Below are 27,516 nucleotides of genomic sequence, written 5' to 3' on the forward strand. Positions count from 1 at the left end.
ATATGACACAGTCATAGTCAGCTCTATGAAGCGATTCACAGCTCCACACAGCGCATGAGCTAACCTGCTATCTGATTTTTACTAAGGAAAAACACAGAATAGAGAAGGCTCTAAGAACCCCGGTCCAACATACACATGTGCTTCTGTGGCCAGTACAACCCAGTTGTAGGTCACATGACACACACAACCCATCATCACCTACAAAAAATGGCAAAAACACTCAACAGAGGAACGCCGTTTTTTTCACAATGAGAGAATACATCATTCTTGATTAGTATCGACCACAGGCCTTGCTAAGCACACATGACAGCAACCAACCAATTTCCCTTTAGGAAATAAGTTTCTCCAGCAGATTTAGCACAACCTCAGCAATCAAGCTAAGAGTCACATCGTATCCCTACCACACAAAAGACACAATTAATGCACAACATGTCTGATAGGAGGTGATAAAGTCCCCAGGGAACCGGGGGGGGAAAACACAATCCTCCTATTTTACCCTCAATACGGCCAGTTAAAACAGGAAAACCTGTTAATGTGTGAACTCACTGTTCATTGTCATTACAGTCTGAGAAAGAACATTCTTTTACTCACTTGTCACCAAGCATAGCTCCATAGGTCAGTTGCCTTAGTAGTGAGTACACGGTACACATAAACACCATGATGTTTCTCACACAACAACCAGATCAATACATCACGATCTGCACGGAGAAGCTAACTGCCAGTGACAAAAACAGCTCACACACAACCCGCAACGTATCCCAAATGTATTGCAACAACACACGTTTTGGGAAAAAACACCGTTATTCACAATACATTTAGCAAGTAAAACCAGAAGACGTGTTATGAGGTCTGGCCAACCCCGTACCTACCCGGAACGCAGATCAGTGAAGTGCAGTCACAAGACACCGTAGAACACAGCCGTCCTGTGTTGTTCGACCCGGGCAGCGTCGCCGCTCCACCAGTCGCTACAGTCCTCTTTGTTGACGCAATCCCCGTCTAGGCTCAGGCAGGGTCGACGAACATCCCCTGTCAAGGATGACGTCGTGGTCAAGAGTGTAAAACATGTTAAAATCAAAGCACGTTCAACAGAATAGCATCAAGCTAACGGCTGCTCCAACCGTTCGGGTGCTATTGCCTCCGCTCGCGAGACGCCGATCTAACGACGCACGCGATCAGAAGCGAGCTCCCGGCGGCGCGCGAGAAGCCAAGCTACCCCGCGCCAGGCCACTGACCGGCTAACCGTAAGCCATGAACATGTAAACAATGACATAACACTCACCCAGACAGGCCGCCGTTCTGAACCCCTCCTCACTTTTTAAGAGAAAAAGAGAAAACAAGACGTCAACACCGCTTCACAACGGTGACATTACCACGTCCGGCGGAATCAGCACAGTACCAACTGGTCTGTATAGCTGACTTTGAACATGAATCTGCCGCTATCGCACATTACATGCACATATCCCCTCGTGAAGGAATACTCTCATTTGGATATGAAAGATGGGGTCTTAACACGGTGACAGAGAGAATCCACTCGTCCAGAACACACAGGGATCACCAGTGTCAATGGTCGCGGCCAGGGCCGCCTGGGAGAAATGCGAGGCCCTGTGCGAGATTTAACGCGAGGCCCCCCCCCCCCCCAAAAGGTTAAAAAAATAAAAAAAATATATATATATATATATATATATATATTTTTTTTTTATTAATTTTTTTTATACAGTCAACATATTCTTAAATAATAGCGCTGCCCGAGGCGGGGCATGATACAGTCAACATATAGCAAAAGAGAGAGCGAGAGAGAGCTCCCGTTCTACAGTCAATATACAGTGTACAGAGAGAGAGAGAGAGAGACACATTGGAAAGAAATTGAAATGCTATTTGGCCCTAAACAGAGAGTACACAGTGGCAGAATACCTGAGCACTGTGACTGAAGATCCTTGAGCACAGCCTAGCCATCAAGAAAGGCCGCCATAGGCAGACTGTGTGTGTTAGAAAGAGAGAGAGAGAGAGAGAGAACATGTGTGTTTGTCATGTGTGTGTGTGTTAGAGAGAGACTAGAGCATGTATGAGAGATTCAAAAGGACAAAGATCAACACTTAAATCCAAGAGAGAGAGAGAGAGAGAGAGAGAGAGAGACACACATTGGAAAGAAATTGAAATGCTATTTGGCCCTAAACAGAGAGTACACAGTGGCAGAATACCTGAGCACTGTGACTGAAGATCCTTGAGCACAGCCTAGCCATCGAGAAAGGCCGCCATAGGCAGACTGTGTGTGTTAGAAAGAGAGAGAGAGAGAGAGAGAACATGTGTGTTTGTCATGTGTGTGTGTGTTAGAGAGAGACTAGAGCATGTATGAGAGATCCAAAAAGACAAAGATCAACACTTAAATCCAACAAGAAGAGGGTCTATACCAGAGAAACCAAAGCAGCAAGGAGCCAATGGCCGACATCAGCTAAATAGGCTAGCCAGGTACTGTGACACCAGGCCACACACAGCTTTGGCCAACGGCCCAACGCTACCCAAGCTACACAAACGACCATTCACACACAGCACATGTCGTATCTCCAAATGTTGTGAAGTAGCATATGTTTTGCCTGGAAAAAAAACATTGTTATTAACAAAACATTCGGGAGGGGAAGGAAGGAAGAGTGGGGTAATGTCATGACATCTTACCTGCACGAGGAACGCAGGGCGAAAGGCCGCAACACAGGTCTCCACGTTGACGAAAGGCCTCTCGCTGTCGGGACAAATAAGCTATGGCCAGAGCCTTGTCATGGTGCAGGCCCGACTACATCTTCTGTCAAAGATGATGTCGTAGTCAGAGTGCCAGGGCCTGCTATTCTCAAGGCTAACTGATAGCATCAAACAAACGTTCCCAGCTGACGCTAAACAGCTAACTGGCTAACAGTTAGCTCAATCAGGCACCTGGCTGTATGTAGCCGCATAGCTTGCTTCTGCGTTCTGCAAGCTATGCGGCTACATACAGCCAGGTGCTCTCACCAGGCACACACCGTTAGCTACTAGTAGTACTATATTAGCTAGTCGACCAGTTTGGCTCCAGAGAGAGAGAAAGAGAGATAGGTCAGGTCCACGGCGGGAATATAATCATAGGTTGACTCACCATAACGCAGTATCAACGCGGCGCCAATGGTAAAGTTGGAAGGAGACTTTCTTGGCCCACGGTGTAATTTCTTCTTCTTCTTCTTCGAGTACTTTCCGGCAGACTGGACACCTTTCGGCGTATTGCTGCCTAACAGATTTATCTGCTCACAAGTTCTCTTCTCCTTCTTTTGAAAAGACATCCACTCGCCTCGCTCCTCTGAATAGCGCTGAATTATCTACCTCGTGTGTCTTCTTCTTCTATTTGGTATTACGGCGGTCGGCGGACGGGCCGGAAACACTATCCTAAAATCTGTAGAGCAGCAAATCCGCAGAAACCGGAAAACTGCAGTCTGCAGAGCCGCAGAGGCAGGAAGTCAGACACATTCTACAAACGTGTCTAATGTGAAATATATAAGCATATAAGCAAAACTAGATTTTAGGTCTGTGATGAAAAAGGGCCTCGCGGGAAGGGGGACCTCGCAAAAAAATAAAAAAAAAATAAAAAAAAATAATAAAAAAAAATAATAATTTTTTTTTTTTTTTTTTTTTGCGAGGCCCCCCTTCCCGCGAGGCCCTGTGCGACCGCACTGCTCGCACACCCCCTGAGGCGGCCCTGGTCGCGGCCCACTAGTTAAAACTATAATGGTCGCCAGACCAAGGCCTTCTGTCGCCTAGGCGGCTAAACAAAGGACCCTAGCCTGGGGCCGGTTTCCATAAACTTTGTCAAGTAGCCCCCATAGCACTAACAGACAAGTGGAGCCCGCCAGCAAACACTACTCACCCAACCTGGAACGCACCGCTCCTCACAACAGCGGCATGTCCGACAGTTCAGCTGTGGCCTGACAGGTTTCACCCCAACAAACACAGCAAGGAACTGCAGTTGAGAAGCATGCAGCGGCGTGCTCCCAATACGAAAAACCGGTGGAGGGTTTTTAGAATGATCATCATCTTCTAGACACTCCAGTACGAAGACAATATCGCCGTATTTTCTCGAAAATAGTGAGAGAGAAAATAAAGATATGATGTCAACGTATCCTTGTTTCCCAAGCTGTTCCTAATCCAATTTCTTCCATCATGGTGTCAAGTGTGGGGATCTACCGAGGCACCTCTTCCTTGTGGTGAAAGCGAGAAGGAGGAGAGCAGGTGACCACACACCTGCTTATGAAGGTAAGCTGATGAGGGGTGTGGTCAGACTAATACTGGTATTAGAGGTACATTTGTGGTTTATTCAGTACGCGTGCACGTACGCGAGATAGTGCAGTAGCGATGCCAAGCTAAGCCACTAACGATACAGAACAACAGGACCAATTGACTATACATGTGCTTAAAGGGGAACTATCTTATAAATGGCCTTTTTCAGTGTTTACCATTGTTTCTTAGCTATGCGGACTTATATTAATAGGATCTATGTCTCTAATTCTCATATTGGCGCATTCTTCCAATTCTCCTCTCACAATATTCACCCTCACTGAACTGAGTCATCTGAAAATGTGCATATCTGTGATGTCAGAGATTTCTCAGCTGCATAATAATGTGGCAGTTGATGTGGCAGTTGGCACCAGGCCACACAGTGGTTGGAGCCCAGCCTCAAAACAGCTTAAGATCTTGAGGTAGAAAAATGCGGTTTTTGAGTACTTGATTAGAAATACAAAACAATGCATTTTTTTTTTTTTTTGAAAAAAACCTAGGTGTTCCATAGACTCACAGGAATTGTGTAAAAGTGCCCAAATAGTGAAAGAAATAATAAAATAGTTCCCCTTTAACATTTTTTAAATAAACATTCTTTTTTTAAATGGCTAAAAGTGATTTTGTAATTTTGCAACCGTGGGTCTCACAGGGTACTTTTAACCATGTGAGGCCCAAATAAAAAAGACATTAGCAACTTCAGAGGCCAGAGGGTGAGACCTATAAAAAGGTTGAGACTTTGTGGTACCACAGTAATTTTTGTGGCTCTTAGTCTCTGACTGGTTGGCCACCCCTGCTCTACTGTCTCTTTGCGGGTAGCCTCGTGAGTTATTTCCAGTGTGACTCGTCAAACTTTAATAAGCGAGGATAACACTTTGTCGTTCCCCCCTCTCTGAATCTCGTTTCAAATGCCATCAAAAATAAAATCCCTATCATCTTTAATCTGTGGTCGTGTTAGGGCCCTTAGGACAAAGCTTTGACAAGATCTACCTCCCTAAACCCAGGGTGGCGGGTTAATCTCCTTATCGAAGTCTCTGGCAGCCTTGTTACTGTGTCCGTGTGCAGCTTCAAAAGACATTCAGCAAAAAAGAGAAGACGACAAAGTTGTAGAATGGATGTTCAGTCAACTTCACACATAATCACATTGTAACAGTTTAACCAAACCTCATTATCAACTCCCTGAACTCACCAAGCTATGTTCTACAACAGAATCGTCCATTGGGATCAAGCCCATAGTATTTATTAAGCCTACAGACCATTTATGTCATTTTAATAACATAGATATGTTCTATACAGTTATTATATATAAGCTATTGCATATACTTATTTGTGTTTCATTACACGTATATGAACATACTTACCAACTGTTTCGCCTCTTTTATAGCAACACTACTATCACCGACATCTAAGAAGGGAGATCCCCCTTTGAACGGCCCTTCTAAGGTTTCTCCCCTCCACATTGCCTGTGGTGCTTTTTTCATATAGGTTTTTAGTGAGTTTTTCCTTACCTTTTCGTGGGGTATGTCTGGGAGTGTTGCATTTATTTATTATACATTTTATTTTGGATTTCATGGTGTTTTTGTTTTGTTCTTGATTTATTGTGATTTATTGTTTCTTCTTGACTTGTTTAAAGAAGACGTGTCCGGCCCATGGGGACATTAACTCAATGGACGCCACAGCGATATGCGTGATGTGTTGTTAAAAGGCAGACGCTCGAAAAGATAGGAATATGTGGCGGTTTTTGCAGGGCTATAACTATATTCTATATTATAGCTATGGATACAATACTATGGCCCATTTGACATCGACTATCTATCGTTCAATATGTGTTAAAGAAATAATTTTTTCATCCATACTTTCCCGTTTTATACCGTGGTGAATATGACTATAGTTTTAGAGTAATCCTGTCTAATCCCAGAAAACTACGCTATGCAGCAATTCGTGCAATTCACTAAAAACGTTGCCGTTTCTCGCCTGTACACGCTACTATTTCGAAATCACATCTATATTATCGGTATTATGTTTCATCATGAATGCATGAAAGAGTGGAGGGGGGTCGTTTTTTGATGCTTTGATCGTCACCAACGGCACACGTTGTGGAGTAACGTTACACACATATTGTGATCGAAGTGAAATCACAGCACAGTTGGATCACAGCAGGATTGATACCATATAGGCCTTACCTTCACTAGGATGTACCCCAAAAAGAATATTCCAATTATCTGATCGCGAGTCCCAGTATTGGTGTCGATCGTGTCGCCAACATAATCTGCCACACATCATGCACCGGGAGCACTTGACGCTTCTCAATCCAACCGTTATAACCGCCCCCATGCCCGACCAATACAAATCCGACCGGAGACTTTTGATCGATGCACAGTCCACCGTCTCAGACCCACTCCTATCCGAGCTCCGGGAGGGTCATCAAGGAGAACCTGCCTTTTCTCAGTCCTTGCCCCACAATGGTGGAATGAACTACCCACCCCAGTTAGGACAGCCGAAACCCGTCCAATCTTTCGTCGTCGACTAAAGACGCTCTTCTTCAACCATTATCTAAACAAATTTAAGGATAAATAAATAAATCTAACCCTAACTAACCTTACTGTCATGCACTTGTCCTACTCAGCTGATAGAATTGTGCCCTTCCTGATGACTTGTCGTACAGAACTTGTAAGTCGCTTTGGATAAAAGCGTCAGCTAAATGACTAAATGTAAAATGTAAATGCACAGGCCAAGATATAATGTTTCAAAGGGTGCTCGATACTGCCACCTGGGTAGATGCGGCCGGTATTGCACTTTGGCATTCTCAGGATGATTCCCCATGTTAACCCAGATGTCCGTGTGCCTGTAATGAATGGAAATATAGAATAAAAGAAATAACGATGAAAACCCGACTATACTCGGGTCTGGCGCTGAACGGTTGGCGAGTTAACCCGACTATCATCGGGTCCGGCGCTGATTGAGTTTCCCATGGTTTTGGGACACAACATGAGCTGGGGGACATGCTTCTACGTGGTTCCCCATAGTGTCCAACACGGTTGTCACAAAGCGGCTGCAGCGAGGGATTATACCTGCAGATCAATACTGTCCCTTTTCAGGAATTGAGGGGAACATTTGTACTGATTTTGCTATTGATGTCCATGCCTTTTTTTTAAGCACATTATACAGTGGGCTTTGAATAGTCTGTTATCTGGAATGAAACAGATGCTGTAATTGGATTAGCTGAAAAAAGAGGTAGTTCTAATAAAGTGCAGACTGCAGAGCCCTTGACGGACAGGTAATTATGGCTCTGTCTCTCTATACAGGAGGGAGGGGTGGAAGATGGGTAGTGTACAGTGAATGTGTGGGGAAGCCACAGCTTGCTTTACTTTAATGACTTGCTTAGAAGCATCCCCCTTGTTAAATCACAACAACTCAGCGACAAGGTATGGAATTGAGAAGAAATTATTCATCCCCCCGGGCCTCATATTTCCAGGGGCATTTTGTGAAATTCTGGGGCAAATTATATATAAAATAATTAAGGCTGTCAAATATATCGCGTTAATATCGCGTTAACTCCCGATTCTATTAATGCCACTAATTTTTTTAACTCAAGATTAACTAAAAAAAAAAAAAAAAAAAAATTTGTTTTACTAGACTTCACTCAGGTGTATTATTGATGCTCTCATTGATACTATGTTTGTTTCTGAAGTGTGTGTGTGTGTGTGTGTGTGTGTGTGTGTGTGTGTGTGTGTGTGTGTGTGTGTGTGTGTGTGTGTGTGTGTGTGTGTGTGTGTGTGTGTGTGTGTGTGTGTGTGTGTGTGTGTGTGTGTGTGTGTGTGTGTGTGTGTGATATAGAGAGAGAGGGGGGTGAGAGAGATGAGGAAGGGGCAAAAGAGAAAGAGATCTGGGAGAGTGTGTGTGTGAGGGAGAGAGGGGGGTGTGTGATTAATCAGCCCTTGTGTGTGTGAATGTAACAAGTTCCTAACGTTTTCTTTCCCCTATTATTTCATGCACACTTTATTCATTGTTTTAAATTATTATTTTCTTTTAAGTTATTTCGTGCATCACTCTGTTTTGAATTTGATGCAAATTTGCAATGCATGAGGGTCATCCTTTTGTGTTAAATGGCTGCATAAAGCAAGCATTTGTTGACTCGCATGTTGATAAGAGTATTAAAACTTGGAACTTGAAAAAGATCTGTTTAAGGTAAAAAAAAAATTAAATAAAAATGCGATTAATTTGCGATTAATCGCGAGTTAACTATGGACAATCATGCGATTAATCGAGTTAAATATTTTAATCGTTTGACAGCACTAAAAATAATGCTTTGAATCAAACTTGAATGAATAGGTTATAATGTTGTTGTTGTTGTTGTTGTTGTTGTTGTTGTTGTTGTTGTTGTTGTTGTTGTTGTTGTTTGGTACATGAGATATAACTTAATCCAAATATCAGACTAGAGTTAATATCTGTGTCATCGCTGTGTGTTAATTGGTGATTTTAACCTTTGGACGGCGTCTCTCTAATCGTCCCTGGGTAACATGGAAGACCTGAATGAATGAATGAATGAAAACTTTATTTAACAGATTGCAGAATGGGTACAATACAGTACGGCTCAATACACACAATTGTTAAGGGGATGCAGACCAGAGAAAGACTTTCGTCTTGTTTACATCAGGGTCCCCCATTTTCAATTCATAGTGCCTAGTCGATACACCATACGTGTGTATGAGTGAGTGTGTGTCTGTCTGTGTCAGTGTGTGTGTGAGTGAGCGAGTGAAGCGTGCGTAGGAGTGAAGTGTGTGGGAACGATGGTGTGTGTGTGTGTAGGAGTGAAGTGTGTGGAAACGATGGTGTGTGTGTGTAGGAGTGAAGTGTGTGGGAACGATTGTGTGTGTGTGTAGGAGTGAAGTGTGTGGGAACGATGGTGTGTGTGTGTGTGTGTGTGTGTGTAGGAGTGAAGTGTGTGTCTGTGGGAGTACAGTACAGTGTACTCCCACACATACTGTACAAAAAAATACTTCTTACTGTCATAATCAAGGCCCGGGCCTTCCTCTGCCCTCATCCTGCCGCGCCCATATATGGGCAGCTTCCTGCTGCAGCATTCCCACGCTGCCAGACGGGCATCAATCAACGCGGCTGTGAGGGATTCCCTCATCAGCAGCCCCTATATCACCCCACGGATCCTGTCGTCCTTCGAGTGTTATCTAGTCATCCTAGGTACGAGGACGTATCCTGCCTTGCTGCACTTCTAAGTACTGCCGACCCTTCTCTAATCTTTGTTCTCCCTGTGCCCAGGAAACCCGCTGCCTGCCTACGCCGTCTATCGAGACGCCGCCCGCCCGGACGTTCCAGAGGAGAACGACGAGCACTCCAATATCACATTCTGCACATTTCTCTGTTGTACTATTGACGCCTGGTACTTGTGGAATAAATATCCTAAACCGCTCCATTCTCTCTCTCCCTGCGTGTTCTGCTATTGGGCTCAGCCACCGCTGCTGTAACACTTACTGTCTATACTACTATGTACTACATTTACATTTACATTTAGTCATTTAGCTAACGCTTTTATCCAAAGCGACTTACAAGCTCTGTACGACAAGTCATCAGGAAGGGTACAACTCTATCAGCTGAGTAACAATGTTCATCAAAGTGTTGAGTGCTACAGTGTAGGTATAGTTATTAGGACAAGTGCATGACAGTAAGGTTAGTTAGGGTTAGATCTTTTATTTTTTGGTTGAAGAAGTTGCGTCTTTAGTCAACGGCGAAAGATTGGACGGGATTCGGCTGTCCTAACTGGGGTGGGTACTGGTAGTTCATTCCACCATTGTGGGGCAAGGACTGAGAATAGGCGGCTTCTATGCCTATACTACTACCTACTATGGTAATATGTCTATACTAATATGAACTCAGAATGTAGCATTCAAGTTCGACACTGCTACAGTAGATGAACAATACCACTCACCTTTAGCTAGAGTTGTACCCTTCCTGCTGACTTACACAATTTGAAAGTCGCTTTGGATAAAAGCGCCAGCTAAATGACTAACATCATGCAAATGTAAATGTAAATGTGTGTTTGTGCGTATCTCTATGTATGAGTATAAATGTGTGTATTTTGAGTTTGTGTGTGTGTATCTCTATGTATGAGTATAAATGTGTGTATTTTGAGCTTGTGTGTGTGTCTGTGTCTCTGTTGTATTATCTGTGTGTACTGTATTTTGAGTTTGTCCATCCATCTGTTTTTTCTGAGGACCTGGTGACGGATATGTTGTGACGTTGCTTCTGATTGGATTGGTATTTGTGCATCTACCGTACTGTATGTCCGTGTGGAAACGGCGAGTGGCTGATCTGGTTGCCGTGGATACAGTATGCACGACTGAGAGACTGTTGCTTGCTTCTGAAATTACAGCTAAGACACCAGAAACAGAGGCAGATAAGGATTTAAAAAGATAAGTAATACCCTAGTCGTCAACACCAAGTGTTTCGTATTTTAACAGAAATCCAATATCTGGAAATATATAACATCATACTTTCCTACAGATGTAACCCTGCTTATATCTGTATATGCTCATAATGCTGCTTATATCTGTAAGTATCTGCTGACTCATGTAATAATGTCAGTATGTAGCCTACAGTATATAACAGTGGTTTTCAAACAGTTTTACCCCAGGGACTCACATTTTCTGAATAAATATTAGGCTAATACAGGGTTTTTTAGGTGCTGTGTCGCTGGGGGGGGGGGGGGGGGGGGGGGGGTGAGGAACGGACGATGGGGATACTTATAAATCAGTATCTTCCTTTGGAATAAAATACGCTTTTTCTGCATCAGGATTGTAAAAGATAATTAGCCTAATATAACATATAAACTGGAGTTTTTGAAGAAGTCTTTATTCATCATGCAGTGACACACACACGGCGGTAATCCTTGACTGCCTTCTTTATGCCCGGCCTTGCTTTAATCCTCTCCAAGGTTTTCTCGATGCCCAGGTGTGCTCCCAGCAGATGGGAGTGGGCGAGCTGGAGGACAGAGGGGATGAAAGGGCGAGGCACCAACAACAGTTCTAGTCGAGCCCCGGCTTTCAGGACCACCTGGTACAACAGTTGATTTTATAATGGCAAAAAATGTGAGCAGTCTTACCCCATTTATGGGATTCTCGTCTACTACTGCCAGCTGTTCGGTCCTGAATCGGCCAGCCAAGGCGGGAGGCATGGGCTGGCCCTCCTCTTCTGGGTTAAGGGGGAATATGTCTCCTAGTGCCATTTCTCCCTCCACATCCTCCTCCTCATGTGGGGCCCTCTCCCGTCCCTTGCCGCCCCCCCTGTCCAGCTTCCTCTTCAACTGTGTCTGCCGCTGTGCTGGATTCCCCCTCTGAGCGCGGGTCTGTGGAGGCCTCTGCGTCGACGTCCTGGAATCCACAGAGGCGTGGCCTGGGAAGTGTTGGGGTGGCGGGTCCCTGAGGCGGTCGTCTGCCCTCCCCAGCGAGACTCACCCACAGCGGCCAAAAAAGAGGGAGGTCACGTCCAATCAGGATATCCACGGGGAGGTCCAGCACCACCCCGGCGGGCCCCGTGTACATCCCCCTTGTGGTCTGTAGGGTCGGGTCGTAGGGTATTCCCGGGTCCCTCCATGTATGCAGGTGATCCCCACTGTTCTGGCAAGGTGGGGTTGCTGTGCAAACTCCGGTGGCGGCGTCCTTCCCATTGGCTTTAACGGGGGTTAGGGGGGAGTCTCGGCCCTCCTGAACCCAGCATTTGGTCAGCAGCCCACAGGGTCGCCGCTGCAGGGGGCTGGTGCCTTTACCTCCCTGGCTTGGTTCCTCTGGCCGAGTGGGCGCCCCGAGCTTCCCCTCTGCTCTCGGCAGCCGACCACTCTGGAGTACCCCTTGAGCCACCTGGCATCCCTCCATGACCTCCACCAGATCTGCTGCAGTTTTTGGGTTATGCTGACAGACCAACTCTTTTGCTCTCATCGGGAGAGCCCGGATATATCCATTATCACCCTCTCGACCGCACTTAAGGTCCGGGGATCCGACATCAGCCAGCTGTTTGTGATCCTGGTATGGTCATACATTTGAGCCCTGGGGGAGACGGTGGGATCATAACCCCAATCATGGTACCGTTGGGCCCTGGTGGGAGTGGGCGAGCTGGAGGACAGAGGGGATGAAAGGGCGAATAACCTTGTCTCTGGAGTATTTCTCCTTTTAGCTGTATGCCACCGTTCTTCCCTTTGACATATCCTGGTAGGCAGTCTGGGCCACACCTGTCAGAAACGGCGCCACAAACGCCGCCCTTCGGGCCACGCCTCCCTTTGCGCTGTGTGGAGGAAGGTGTGGAGGAAGGCTTCTACGTTCTCTGTGGCAGTTTGTTTGATCAGGAAGTGTGCTGGGTAGACTGAGTGCGTTTGACTCCCATCGCCCCCCGCTCCATGCGCCCCTCTTTGATCTCTCGTATATTCTCCCGGCTTTGGAGATCAGGCTTTCTTCAATAACCTCCTGGTCATATCCAAAATTGTCTACTACTGATGTAAGTCACCTTTTTGGCGGATATGAGGCCAGTTAGTTCCTTCTGTCCTTTTGGATTTCACAGCATGTCTCTGCAAACTAAGCTTGTGTGGTACTGGCTCACACACAAACAGCAGAGTGGGCGGCGGGTGCAGGGCTGAATAACTATCATAGCTTCTGAAATTGCAGGTCCGCGCTGGTCTGTGTGCATTATGAATGACAATTGCGTGTCTTGATTGAAAATAAATTGAATTTGGATTTTTTTTTCTACCTGGGCGGGCTACCCAAGTAGAGCAGTAGCATGCCTGACAGACATGCAGGGCAGCCAATAGGGAGATAGTGTGCCATGACAGGTAGATTTGAGCGCTTGTATTTTAACCCTCCCTTCCTGTTCAATCGCCTTGGATACTCTTAGGCGCCGCGTCTAAGTCTTATAATTGCAGGAAAACTCTGTAATAGAATGGAATTCATCCTTTGCTAATCTACAAATCTGAGAATAACAGTTCTTGCTGGAAATTAAGATGATTACTCTATTTGCCTACATTGGTTTTTTTCAACATCTCGTTTAGCAATGGACTTGAGAGGGGTTTTGACTTCATATAATGCTTACAGAAAAATTATTTGGGGACTCCTTTTAATCATGTGGGTCCCAAACCACACTTAAAAACACTGGCTTAATAAAGTCTCTCTTCTTTCTCTATTATTTCATGGTGCCAGAGGTCCTGCTATGTACCATGATGCTTAGTGCTGCAGCTCTGTTCCCTTTCTCCCAAGAGGAACTACAAAACCAAGGGTTGAGCAAGAGACACCGTTTAACAATGATCAGGAAGAGAGCTAGCGCATAAATCAGCTTGTACTACAAATCCAGCCACAAGCCAGCCCTATTGATTACAGATCACATTCACAAGGGGGATCTTTCGAGTACACCAATACGTCAGAACACACATGCACACACATACATACATACCCAGATATTTCTGGGAAAGGAGAGGGGGAAACCTTGCTGACAAAGCAATAATAATATCAGCTTTCTCTTCAGCTGATAAGGCCTGCCACGTGCTGTGAATCTTTTGAATTTCAAGGTGAAAGGAAAGAAATGTCCCTCTGACTCTCCTCGTACCCACGTTCTCACTCTGCAGGTTCTCTTCTTATTTTCTCTCTTCTCTGCATGCTCCCCCCCCCCCCCCCCCCCCCCCACCCCCCCTCCGTCACCTTAATGGCCGTAAGTGAGTGAGTCCTCCAGGCCCATCTGCTGAATAGCAGAGGCTTATAGGCAAGACTCAGGGGGCCTTGATGTTATTTAACAGTCAGTCCAATGATCAGGAGGGGGAAAGAGAGCGGTAGAGAGAGAGAGAGAGAGAGAGAGAGAGAGGAGTAAGAGAGGAGAGGGACAGAAGGAAAGAGAAGAGAGAAAGAGCTCCTGTTAAGCCTGAGCGCATAGTGACAATGAAACTTTAATGAAGTTATGCTGCTGCTGCAGGGTAGATATGAAGTCTCAGGGGCCTTGGAGATGAGCTTTGGCTGTTGCCCAGAGGGGTGCGCATTTCAACTGTCCCTCAACTTGGAGGGAAGTAGAGAGGGCCCCGGAGGACAGCGGAGTGTGTTTTTCATGTTAGTTTGCGGCAGTTCATATTATTATTTTTTTTTCTAATGGCGATTTTTGTTTTGTTACATGATCATGGATAATATGTCATGTCAGTAAATAACAATGGGGATAGTACAAGGATTGTAAGCTGGAATGTAAGGGGTCTAAACCACCCGGTTAAAAGAGGTAAGGTAATGGCTCATTTAAAAAGCCTGAAAGCTGATGTTATATATCTTCAAGAGACCCATATTAAGAATATAGCCAGGAACAAGTTACACACGGGATGGGGATCACAAATATTTCAATCAAACTTCGGTGCCAGGGCCAGAGGGGTCGCTATTATTATCAAGAGGGGTGTGTCATTTGATCATGTGTGCACAGTCGCGGATCCGAATGGTAGATTTCTAATTGTATCAGGGACACTTAATTGTGTTCCTGTAACATTGATTAACGTGTATGGTCCAAATTTTGATGATCCACATTTTTTTGAGACAGTTCTGAATAGAATTCCTGACGTCGGTAATACAAATATTTTATTGGGTGGCGACTTCAATTGTATAATTGACCCTGTGTTGGATAAAAAGTCATCAAAGGTATCAGTGAACAGCAAAGCCAGTGAGGTGTTAAAAAGTGCCATGCACAATCTAAATCTGGTTGACATATGGAGGCTACGCAATCCTACCAACAGAGACTATTCTTTTTTTTCTCCAGTTCATAAATCCTATTCTAGGATTGATTTCATGCTGATAGACTCTAAACTGATATCCAGTGTTGTGTCCACACAATACCATATTATCCTGATAAGTGATCATGCTCCCATGTCACATGGATGTTAGATTCATAGACATAGAAATGAACGCACCTGGAGATTTGACAACACAATCTTAAAAGAGAAGAGTTTCTTAAAATATATGTCAGCTAGGCTACCTGAAATTATAGCCACAAATGATACAGGGGATGTGGATGACTCAACACTGTGGGAAGCTATCAAGGCAGTGCTTAGAGGTAGCATCATATCATACGTGGCAGGTAGGAGAAAACAAATGTCAAAAAGACTAGTGGAGTTGGATGATTCTGTGTCTCAACTAGAACACCTGTACAGGGTCTCTGCGGATCCCGACACCCTGAATTCTATAGTCTCTCAAAGAGATGAGTACAATACTATTTTATCTGCACAGGTCAATAAGCAATTGAACATGATTAAACAGATACAATTTGAAATAGGTGACAAACCTCAGAAACTGCTAGCACGTCAATTAAGACAGGCGCAAGCCTCCTGTGCAATACTAATAATAAAATCAGACACAGGTACTGTTCTTACAGACCCTAAAGAGATAAATGCACGTTTTATGGAGTTCTATTCAAAACTGTATACATCAAATGGCAACCATGACATTGATGCTATTAAGGCATTTCTCTCTGAATTAAACCTACCTCAGCTTGATGGCGAGGCAGAAGCTGCACTGGAAAGGGACATCTCCATAGGAGAAATAGTAGAGGCAATTACAGAATTCCCGAACAATAAAGCACCTGGCCCTGACGGCTTTACTGCAGAATTCTAAAAGCACTACTCTAAGGAACTATCTCCGCTGCTGCTTCGTATGTTTAAACATGCCGCATCGGATGGTAGACTTCCTCAAACGCTGTATAATGCAAATATTTCATTAATTTAAAAAAAGGGCAGAGTTGAGCTAGAACCATCATCCTACAGACCTGTGTCACTGATTCCAATTGAAACAAAGCTGCTTAGCAAGATTCTGGCCAAGCGGTTAAAAGTTCACATTCAGAAGATAGTGCACCCGGATCAAACAGGCTTTATTCCTAATAGACATATCTATTACAACTTAAGACGTTTATTCAATATACTTTAGGGGTCTGCAACCCTAGGCACGCGTGCCCGCATTGGCACGCGGGTAAATTTTTATTGGCACAGGGGCAGCATAAAAAAAATAATAATAATAATAAAATAAAATTCTTTGCTTTGAAATATTATAGTGAAATATTTTGCACTGTTGTCGCATTTATCTTGTTTAAATCCTCCCACAGGTTCTTTTTTGTAAGTCGACTGTTTTGCACACCCCTATGACAGCTATACAGCTGTTCCCATGGTGCTCAGCTGTCAGCAGTCAGCTGGCCTCCCGCACCCGCGCGCAGTTCCCAGGTAATCACAGTGCCGCGGTTGCATTCTGTATGTGCCGTCTTTCATGATGGCAACCCCCGCTAAGAAATTCGGGCATTCCAGCCCTCATGGACAGACGACTACGGGTTTGTGTGTCAGAAGGACCGTGCTGTGTGTACTTTATGTTTAGAAAATGTAGTTTGCCGAACGTCAGGTGTGAAACGCCATTTTGAGACGAAGCATCAAAAAAGTTTCAAAGATCAGGCGGATAAGGCAGAATCAATTAAACGTGCCGTGGCCAGGTATGGAAAGCAAGCCAGCACCCTCAAAGTGTTCACGACTGCTAAAAACCATGCAACTGAAGCAAGCTATCGCATTGCTCATTGCATTGCGAAATGTGGAAATATCAAGGAGGCTTTTCTCTGTAGCTCAGATGTTTTGTTTGAAGGCTTGCCAAACAAAGAGACAATCAAATCAAGGATAAAAGATATCCCCATGTCAGCTCGAAGTGTCGAGCGACGCATCAACGAAATGTCAGAAAATATCAGAGAACAGCAAACAGCTGGATTAAAAGATGCTCCGGTGTGCAGTTTAAAGTGACCAACTACAGCCCCCAGATAACGGAGCTCAGTAAAGCAAAACAGGGCCAGGGATCTCACTGACAGCAACAGGTAGGCAGCTGTTTATTTTCCTACACATGGGGCTGCATGTTAACTTGAACGTCTCTCTCTCTCTGGCCTTGCTCCAGTGGAGGGATTGGAGGAGGAGGGTGTGCTTTGTGTGTGTGTGCCATCATGTTAACGTTAGCCTCAGTTAAACCTTGCGACAACTGAGCTGTGTTCTGTGTTCTGAGCTGTGTTCTGTGTTCTGAGCTGTGTTCTGGTCATGTGACACTACACATATTTAATTGAGACCCTTTATTATTTCAATTTAGCTGGAAATACATTGATACATCATTCAGTAACATTTTCAGAGCCTTATAACAAAAACATTATTACGGTCACCATTGTGACCAGTGGGATTAATTAACAAATTGTATTCTTTATTTTTCTATTTCATTTTAACATTGCACATGTTAAAAGGGAGAGGGCAACGCCATTTCTTTTTACTCAAAATGTGAGTATTACCAAGTCAACTTGTGTTCTTAAAACAATGACAATAAACATAGTTTTATTAGGTTGAAATAATGTGGTTGTGTACTTATTTTTCCGTTAACTTATTATGGATTGAAAACTGAAAACCTTAAAGGTGACATGCATTATAAATGTCATTTTTCAGTCTCTAGCATTGTATTATAGTAATAGGAGTCAGTGGCGGCTGGTGGATTTTTCTCTTAGTGGGTCGATCATACCAAAAATGTACATGTACCAAGGCACAATGCCACACTGCACAAACACGCGCGTGCGCACGCATCGCGAAACCACACACTACTGTGTGCGTCAGAGAGCGTCGGTGAAACCAAAAGCATACGGATATTTAAGTAGGTACAGTTACAGTACAACTATCACCATTGTCCTCAATCAATATATGAGCACAGTCAGTCAAATGCAGCCAATATGCCCTACACAATCAGAGAGTGAGAGAGAGAGAGAGAGAGAGCGCGAGAGAGAGCGCGAGCGAGCGAGAGAGAGCGAGAGAGAGAGAGAGAGAGAGAGAGAGAGAGAGAGAGAGAGAGAGAGAGAGAGAGAGAGAGAGAGAGCGGGAGAGCGAGCGAGAGAGAGAGAGAGAGAGAGAGAGAGAGAGAGAGAGAGAGAGAGAGAGAGAGAGAGAGAGAGAGAGGAGAGAGCGCGAGCGAGAGAGAGAGAGAGAGAGAGATAGAGAGAGAGAGAGAGAGAGAGAGAGAGAGAGAGAGAGAGAGAGAGAGAGAGAGAGAGAGAGAGAGAGACGGCTGCCAGACATTGATCTAAGTCTTATTGGAACCCAAGGAGGACAATACACTACCTAAAGCATACTGCACCTAGTTACACTGAATACTGGAATATATATTTCATATTTCATTTAGTTAGATTTAAATTATAATTATATTGACCAAATTGTTTACCCCATGCTCAGTATGCTCAGTATATTCTTACTGTATTTATTTCTGTATATTTTATTTCATTTCATTTTATCCTATTTTATTTTACTCTACTCTTATCCTAGGCAACTTGATTGATTTGTGTTATTATTCTAATTTGTGACCTGTCCTGTCTAAATGTTTAAATGTTGAGCGATTTGCAGTGTCTAATTTCCCACGGGATAATAAAAGTATTTCTATTCTATTCTATTCTATTAAAATGAGTAAATATTATTCATTTTAAACATGTTTATATTATTTATAGGGCTATAAAACAAAAAAAAAAAAAAAATCTTGTTCTTCTCTATTTTAACCAGGGTTCACCAGGGGGGTCGGCGCCCGAGCGCCCCTAGTGGCGAGCCGCCACTGATAGGAGTTAGTATCAATGTGTTTTAGTGTCTAAATACCATATTGGCGGATTGCTCTGATTCAGCTCAGATCATTTCCTGCTCCAGTAAATTAGGCCATCCTGATTTGAAGGCCTGAGTGACGTTACTCAGGCTCTGGGTAGCAGACAGTGATGTGATTGGCTCTGTGGTTGTAGCTAATGCCCGCCCACAATCTACCTAGACTGACTACACAGCAGTGGAAACCACTTCCTCATACTGCGGCAGAGAAACCCACCTCTCCGCATGCACTCTGGAGGGAGAGAGAGAGAGAGATAGAGAGCATTCGGGAGCACTTGGGGGGGGGGGGGGGGGGACCTGCCGCGCGGCACACGGGAGAGTGAAAGAAAGAAAAAAAGGAAGAGAGAGGGAGGAAGGGAGGGCCCCCCCCCCCACAAGCTGCCGCGCGGCACACCCGAGAGGGAGAGAAAAAAAGAAAGGAAGAGAGAGGGAGGGAGAGAGGGGGCCTTATCAATAACGGCCTGTCTTTTTTCTCTCTCTCTCTCTCTCTCTCTCTCTCTCTCTCTCTCTCTCTCTCTCTCTCTCTCTCTGTAACTCTCTCTCTCTCCCACCCCCCCCCTCTCTCTCTCTCTATCTCTCTCTGTCTACCAGTCGCAGACTGTGTGGACTGACTGTCACTCAAAGTGCTTATGGGCGGAGCCAGGCCATAACAGCCTGAAATCTTGAAGCTGAAAAATGATGGTTTTGAGTACTTGATTAGAAATATAAAACAATGCATTTAAAAAAAAAATAAACTTACAGATGTCTTCAATAGACTCACAGGAATTGTGTAAAGCTGCCCAAATAGTGCTAGGAATAGCAACGCATGTCCCCTTTAATGCACAGTAACTGAACTCAATCTTTTTAAGTTCTGGTAACTTATTGGTTTTTTTGCGATCAATCGAAACTTCTTTACACGTTATACCTCACATTCACCCATTCATTCACACATTGTGGTGTTCTCCATTAGGCCTGTAGATGGAGCTACGACACAGCATTGATTGATTGATTGATTGATTGATTGATTGATTGATCGAAAACGTTATTAACAGATTGCAGAATGGGTACAGTACAGTACAGCTCAATACATACAATTGTTAAGGGAATGCAGACCAGATAAAGACTTTCGTCTTGTTTAACATACAGTACAGCACACGTACAGTACACACACCGATGGTGGAGGCACGTGGCATTTTGGATGTGTCCAAAAATGAATGGGAAAATGTGAGTGAAATGGTCGCACTGTATGCAGCTGTTTGTCTGCATTGCATTCCCCCCCCAACTCAGATTTAGGGTTGATACAACCATCATAATAATATTGTTAATAATAACAATAACAATAATGATGTAATAATGTAAAAAGTTATCATTAAAAATACCTGATTATGAGAAAAGAAATTTTGCGATGCATGGAATATTGTTGATATGGCACACTAGTTACAACTATATTTCAAACTGGCACTTCATGTCAAAAAGGTTGCTGACCCCTACTTTATACTAAACACAATACAGAGACAGTTGTGATTTCAGTGGATGCTCAGAAGGCCTTCGATCAGGTCGAGTGGGAGTTTCGGGAAGGTATTTGACTGGATACAGATTGTGTATGCCCATCCCACAGCAAGTGTAGTTACTAACCAGGATATTTCTTCTCAGTTTCCACTATACCGTGGGACAAGGCAAGGAGATCCATGCTCTCCTTATCTTTTCGATTTAGTCATAGAAATACTAGCTACAAAAATTCGACAACATCCTAGAATATCACCTGTCTCCATTAAAGGGCAAAAGCATAATTTATCAATGTATGCAGACGACATTTTGTTATACGTATCTAACCCACAGGAGGCCCTTCCTCCAATTATGGAACTGTTTAATTATTTTGGCTCTCTTTCCGGTTTTCAAATTAACTGGGATAAAAGTGAATTAATGCCAGTACAATTAAATAAGGATAGCTCCTCATTGAACTCTGTCCCCTTTAAGATTACCAAAGATAGATTTACTTACCTAATGTAAGTGTGACCATTACTAAAAAACCTGAACTCCTACTTGAAGAGAATTGGAAATTAAAAATAAAACAGTTGAAACAGGATATAGATTTTTGGAAGACCCTCCCATTGTCACTGGTTGGGAGAGTAAACGCAATTAAAATGGTGGTTCTTCCGAGATTTACATACATTTTTCAGTCAATCCCAGTATTCATACCACAGCGGTATTTCAAAAAATTGGATTAGATTATAATCCCCTTTATTTGGCAGAATAAAGCTGCACGTATTAGCAAAAAACACTTATGTAAAACAAAAATTGAGGGTGGCTTTGGTCTTCCAGACTTCAGATGTTACTACTGGTCTGCACATTTAAACAATATGGCTTTCTGGAGAAGTGCTAACCTTACGGAGGGCATGGAGGAGGTCACTCCTGCATGGCTCTCAATGGATCGAGCAGCCTGTCAGGGAACCTCTCTCCTAGCCCTTTTGAATAGCCCTGTCAAGATAAACAAATCACTATATGAAGGGAATTTTATATTACATAGCTCCTTGAAGGTATGGAAACAGATTAAAACATACTTGAAAGCTCCAAATATGTATACAGACACTCCAATCGGTAATAACCATGCCTTTAAGCCATCCACTATGGATCAAGGGTTTGCACAGTGGAAGGTGAATGGATTGGTATAGGGTGCTTGAAGGACTTGTACCAAGGGGGCCAGTTTTTATCATTCGAACAAATGAGGGTCAAATATGATTTACCGTCGACAATTTTTAGCCGCTATCTACAGATACGGAACTTCATAAGGACTCATGTAGATACATGGTCAGACATTCCTCAGCATCAAGCACTGGAAACTATAACTAATGTTAGACCAGGTAGTAAAGGGGCGGTGTCAAAACTATACCAGATCGACACTTTTCAATCAGATAATAATTAACACAGAAAGATATAGGACTGAGTGGGAGTCAGAACTGGGGATACCCCTCAATGAGGAATATTGGGAAACGTGTCTTACAAATATTCACCGGTGCTCTGTAAATGTTAGAATTAACTTGATTCAATTTAAAGTGATACACAGGTTGCACTACTCAAAGGTGAAAGTGAATAAGATGTATCCTAGCGTATCAGCATTGTGTAACAAATGTAAAAATCAAGATGGTACCCTACCTTACACATCAACTCTGGTCTTGTCCCAACTTACACACGTTCTGGTCTGATATATTTGACTTTTATTCAAAAGCTTTTAATAAACCAGCTAGCCCCGGTGTTCACCGCCATATTTAATCAATCCCTGGCGGAGTCGGTGGTCCCTGCCTGCTTCAAGATGTCTACCATCATCCCTGTACCGAAGAAACCCTCCCCAACATGTCTCAATGACTACAGACCGGTGGCACTCACCTCTGTGGTCATGAAATGTTTCGAGAGGCTGGTCAAGGACCACATTTGTGCCTCCCTCCCCAGTGATATGGACCCTATGCAATTTGCATACAGGACAAACAGGTCCACTGACGATGCGGTCTCCCAGGTACTGCACAGCACCTTGACCGTCAGAAGGGGGGCTATGTGAGACTGTTGTTCATTGACTACAGCTCAGCGTTCAACACCATAGTCCCCACCAGACTGGTGGACAAGCTGATCGAGCTGGGTCTGAGCTCCGCCCTGAGCGCCTGGGTACTGGACTTTCTGAGTGAAAGACCCCAGGCGGTCAGGGTGGGGGGTCAGACCTCCAACACCATCACCCTGAGCATCGGGTCCCCCCAGGGCTGTGTTCTGAGCCCCCTGCTGTACTCACTCTACACACACGATTGTGTGGCCAAGTTCAGCTCCAACTCCATAGTGAAGTTTGCAGACGACACAGTGGTGGTGAGGCTGATCTCGGACAACGACGAGAAGGCCTACCGGGAGGAGGTTGAGGTACTGGAACGCTGGTGCCAGGACAACAGCCTGCTCCTGAACATTGGTAAAACCAAGGAGCTGATCGTGGATTATAGGAGAGGACAGCAGGAGACACACACACCACTGATGATAAACGGGGCTACCGTGGACAGGGTGAGCAGCTTTAAGTACCTGGGGGTCCACATCTCAGAGGATCTGACATGGTCAACACACATAGACACAGTCGTAAAAAAGGCGAAGCAGCGCCTCTACCACCTGAGACAGTTAAGGAAGTTCAGAGTATCGGGGAAGATACTCCAGTCCTTCTACTCCGGAGCTGTAGAGAGCATCTTGACTGGAAACATCACTGCCTGGTATGGAAACAGCACGGCACAGGACAAGAAGGCCCTACAGAGAGTGGTGCGCTCAGCCGAGCGTACCACGGGTATTGCCCTACCTCCCCTGCAGGTTCTATACAACAAGAGGTGCAAATCCAGAGCCTGCAGAATAATGAAAGACCCCCACCACCCCAATAACAGCCTGTTCCAGCTGCTGAGGTCAGGCAGACGCCTGCGAACCCCAGCTACTAGGACAGAGAGGTTTAGGCTCAGCTTCTTCCCCCAGGCCATCAGAGCCTTGAACAATGAACACTGAGTGCCATAGAACACTGAGCTAGCCACACACAAGCACACATGAGCACACACACGACACGCACACTGTGCACGCTCACACACTAGCAGCCACTCTAACACTTTAACATGAGCAGACACACACTCATGCCGCACACGCCCACACTTATGGCCATAAAGGAAGGTCACTTTAAATTAGTATAACAACAGTAACAGTGTATTGCACTACCAAAGCTACCTAGCATGTCCTATATGCCCTGTAAATAACTATGTACAGATACCGAGATGTCCCACCATGTTACCTGTTACCTGTTACCTGTTTATTGCACAATGTTGTTTTTTATTGGATTCTATTACATGTTGTACCACTGTATGCACATCGTTGCGGGCAAGACCACCCGGATTTCATTGTATACTTGTATGCCGTGACAAATAAAACTCTTGACTCTTGACTCTTGACTTAAACAGTGGGAACCCTGCCCCTTAGTGGCCATTTTGGGTTCTAGCAACGATGCTACTCTGTACTCTGGCAATGAAAAATGGCCGATATATCTAGGTGCTGTGTTGGCTAAAAAGCTCATCTTGAGACTCTGAAAGTCTGATGCAGCACCCTCATTTGAAATGTGGATGAGAGAGCTGGGTGAGACCCTCTACTTAGAGAGGATTAGATTTAAAAATACAGGATGGAGAAAGGTGTTTGATTACTTAAAGGGTCTGAGGGAGGATGAAGATGATAGGATATAAGTTCACAGTGTTACTCTTACTACATTAATGTCTGAAGGTATATTCTCTGTTTTGTCTTGGCTTTTTGCCTTTTTCTAATGCTTTGGTCTTTTGGTCTCTTTCCTATTTTCCAGCAAGAATCTAGCTTATTTAACTATCCTGTTTATTTGTATGTATAAATCCGCCAAATGAAAGAATATATATTTTTTTTAAATCTTTTTTTTGTTATATGCCGCTGTAAAATTGTTTTTGAACAAGAATAAAAATAAGATTGCTTGTGTGCATCATTATGGAATGTAACTAAAGTAATGTGCAATAAAAATACTATAAAAAATTTAATAAAAACTCCCTCAACTCACAGATTGGGGAAGAGAGGAAAGAGAGGCCTTGAAAAACAATAGTACAGTAATCAGTGGCACAAGTGTTGCCCCGCTAGCCTGTTTCTTGTTGTTGCCGTGTCATATTTGTCAGCATCCTGATTTGATGGAAGAGGCTGCCAGTTGCTGGATAAATAATTCACTGACAAACGGGAGGGGAGGAGGGCGGGGAGAAGAGCGGAGGGGAAAGAGAGCGATGAGACGAGGTACTTATGGTTTAACCTGTCTTCCCATCGGTTCAGTTACACTGCGGTCCAGCTGTGGGTTGGACAGACGGGAGAGGTTGGAAGACTGAGAGGAAGATGGCAGGAGGATGGATTGGCCCTCAGAAAAGCCACGTGAAATGTGCATACCCCCACGTGTGTTTACGCAACTTCACTCATGGAATATTCATTCACGCATTGAATATGCATGGTATTACATTTGAAACTGCTTTCACATTTTATGATATGCAATCACGCACAGCGGATTGGAAAGGTACCGTGATGATCACATGACAATACGTGAAAAACATAGGCAAAGTTATACATCCGATACCAGGAAATTATGCCTGTGAAATAACGTAAGGCACACAGGAAAGTGTGTTTCCAAAAATACATTGGAAAAGCATGTGATGACATCAAAAGCATTTGTTATTTCTACAGGCTTTCCTGTGATGGGGAGATATGGCAGAGAAGATTTAGGAGAGAGAAAAGCAGCGGGGCAGATTATATAGACGTTCTGACCAGAGGGGTTTAACAGCAGAGGTTCTCTGACGCATTAACGCATCACTGCAGCTTTACCACAGAGCGTGGGTCAAAGCCCTGGTATTGTCTCGGTTTCAAACACTTGCGCTGTGCTTTATGTTGCCCCCCAAGTGCAACACAATCATTGGATGGAGGTCCCCAAAGTGCAAACCAGGTGAATAAATCAAGAGGAAGTCGGGTACCTTCTGGCCTGACATTAGTAGAGTGTCTCTTTTTTTCTTCTTCTCCGTTTGACCTTTCTTACGCAGATGAAGTAATCTGAAGTAACTGGTGGTGGGGCTGAACAACGCTTCCGTCCACGACATCCTTGACATCATCACTGCTGCCTTTGACCAAAGTGCTGCATCACTCCTCCATGAACATGGTGCCCTCTGGACATTTTTAGTGGCGCAGCAAGTGAAACATTGTGTAATTTTAACCGAAACAGGTTAATATTGGATGATGAAATGTCCTGCTAATGACCTGGTGTGTTCTGCCACTGTCCTGCTAATGTGCTGGTGTGTCCTGCCACTGTCCTACTAATGTGCTGGTGTGTCCTGCCACTGTCCTGCTAATGTGCTGGTGTGTCCTGCCACTGTCCTGCTAATGTGCTGGTCTGTATACTGCCACTGTCCTGCTAATGTGCTGGTCTGTATACTGCCACTGTCCTGCTAATGTGCTGGTCTGTATACTGCCACTGTCCTGCTAATGTGCTGGTGTGTCCTGCCACTGTCCTGCTAATGTGCTGGTGTGTCCTGTCACTGTCCTGCTAATGTGCTGGTCTGTATACTGCCACTGTCCTGCTAATGTGCTGGTGTGTATACTGCCACTGTCCTGCTAATGTGCTGGTGTGTCCTGCCACTGTCCTGCTAATGTGCTGGTGTGTCCTGTCACTGTCCTGCTAATGTGCTGGTCTGTATACTGCCACTGTCCTGCTAATGTGCTGGTGTGTCCTGCCACTGTCCTGCTAATGTGCTGGTCTGTATACTGCCACTGTCCTGCTAATGTGCTGGTCTGTATACTGCCACTGTCCTGCTAATGTGCTGGTGTGTCCTGCCACTGTCCTGCTAATGTGCTGGTGTGTCCTGTCACTGTCCTGCTAATGTGCTGGTCTGTATACTGCCACTGTCCTGCTAATGTGCTGGTCTGTATACTGCCACTGTCCTGCTAATGTGCTGGTCTGTATACTGCCACTGTCCTGCTAATGTGCTGGTCTGTATACTGCCACTGTCCTACTAATGTGCTGGTCTGTATACTGCCACTGTCCTGCTAATGTGCTGGTCTGTATACTGCCACTGTCCTGCTAATGTGCTGGTCTGTATACTGCCACTGTCCTGCTAATGTGCTGGTCTGTATACTGCCACTGTCCTGCTAATGTGCTGGTCTGTATACTGCCACTGTCCTGCTAATGTGCTGGTCTGTGTCCTGCCACTGTCCTGCTATTGTGCTGGTCTGTATACTGTCACTGTCCTGCTAATGTGCTGGTGTGTCCTGCCACTGTCCTGCTAATGTGCTGGTCTGTATACTGCCACTGCTCTGCTAATGTGCTGGTGTGTCCTGCCACTGTCCTGCTAATGTGCTGGTCTGTATACTGCCACTGTCCTGCTAATGTGCTGGTGTGTCCTGCCACTGTCCTGCTAATGTGCTGGTCTGTATACTGCCACTGCTCTGCTAATGTGCTGGTCTGTATACTGCCACTGTCCTGCTAATGTGCTGGTGTGTCCTGCCACTGTCCTGCTAATGTGCTGGTCTGTGTCCTGCCACTGTCCTGCTAATGTGCTGGTGTGTCCTGCCACTGTCCTGCTAATGTGCTGGTCTGTATACTGCCACTGTCCTACTAATGTGCTGGTCTGTATACTGCCACTGCTCTGCTAATGTGCTGGTGTGTCCTGCCACTGTCCTGCTAATGTGCTGGTCTGTATACTGCCACTGCTCTGTAATGTGCTGGTCTGTGTCCTGCCACTGTCCTGCTAATGTGCTGGTCTGTGTCCTGCCACTGTCCTGCTAATGTGCTGGTCTGTATACTGCCACTGTCCTGCTAATGTGCTGGTCTGTATACTGCCACTGTCCTGCTAATGTGCTGGTCTGTATACTGCCACTGTCCTGCTAATGTGTTGGTCTGTATACTGCCACTGTCCTGCTAATGTGCTGGTCTGTATACTGTCACTGTCCTGCTAATGTGCTGGTCTGTATACTGTCACTGTCCTGCTAATGTGCTGGTCTGTACTACCACTGTCCTGCTAATGTGCTGATCTGTATACTGCCACTGTCCTGCTAATGTGCTGGTCTGT

Source organism: Notolepis coatsorum (genome assembly GCF_963971535.1).
Source record: "Notolepis coatsorum genome assembly, chromosome: 5".
Classification (NCBI taxonomy): Eukaryota; Metazoa; Chordata; class Actinopteri; order Aulopiformes; family Paralepididae; genus Notolepis; species Notolepis coatsorum.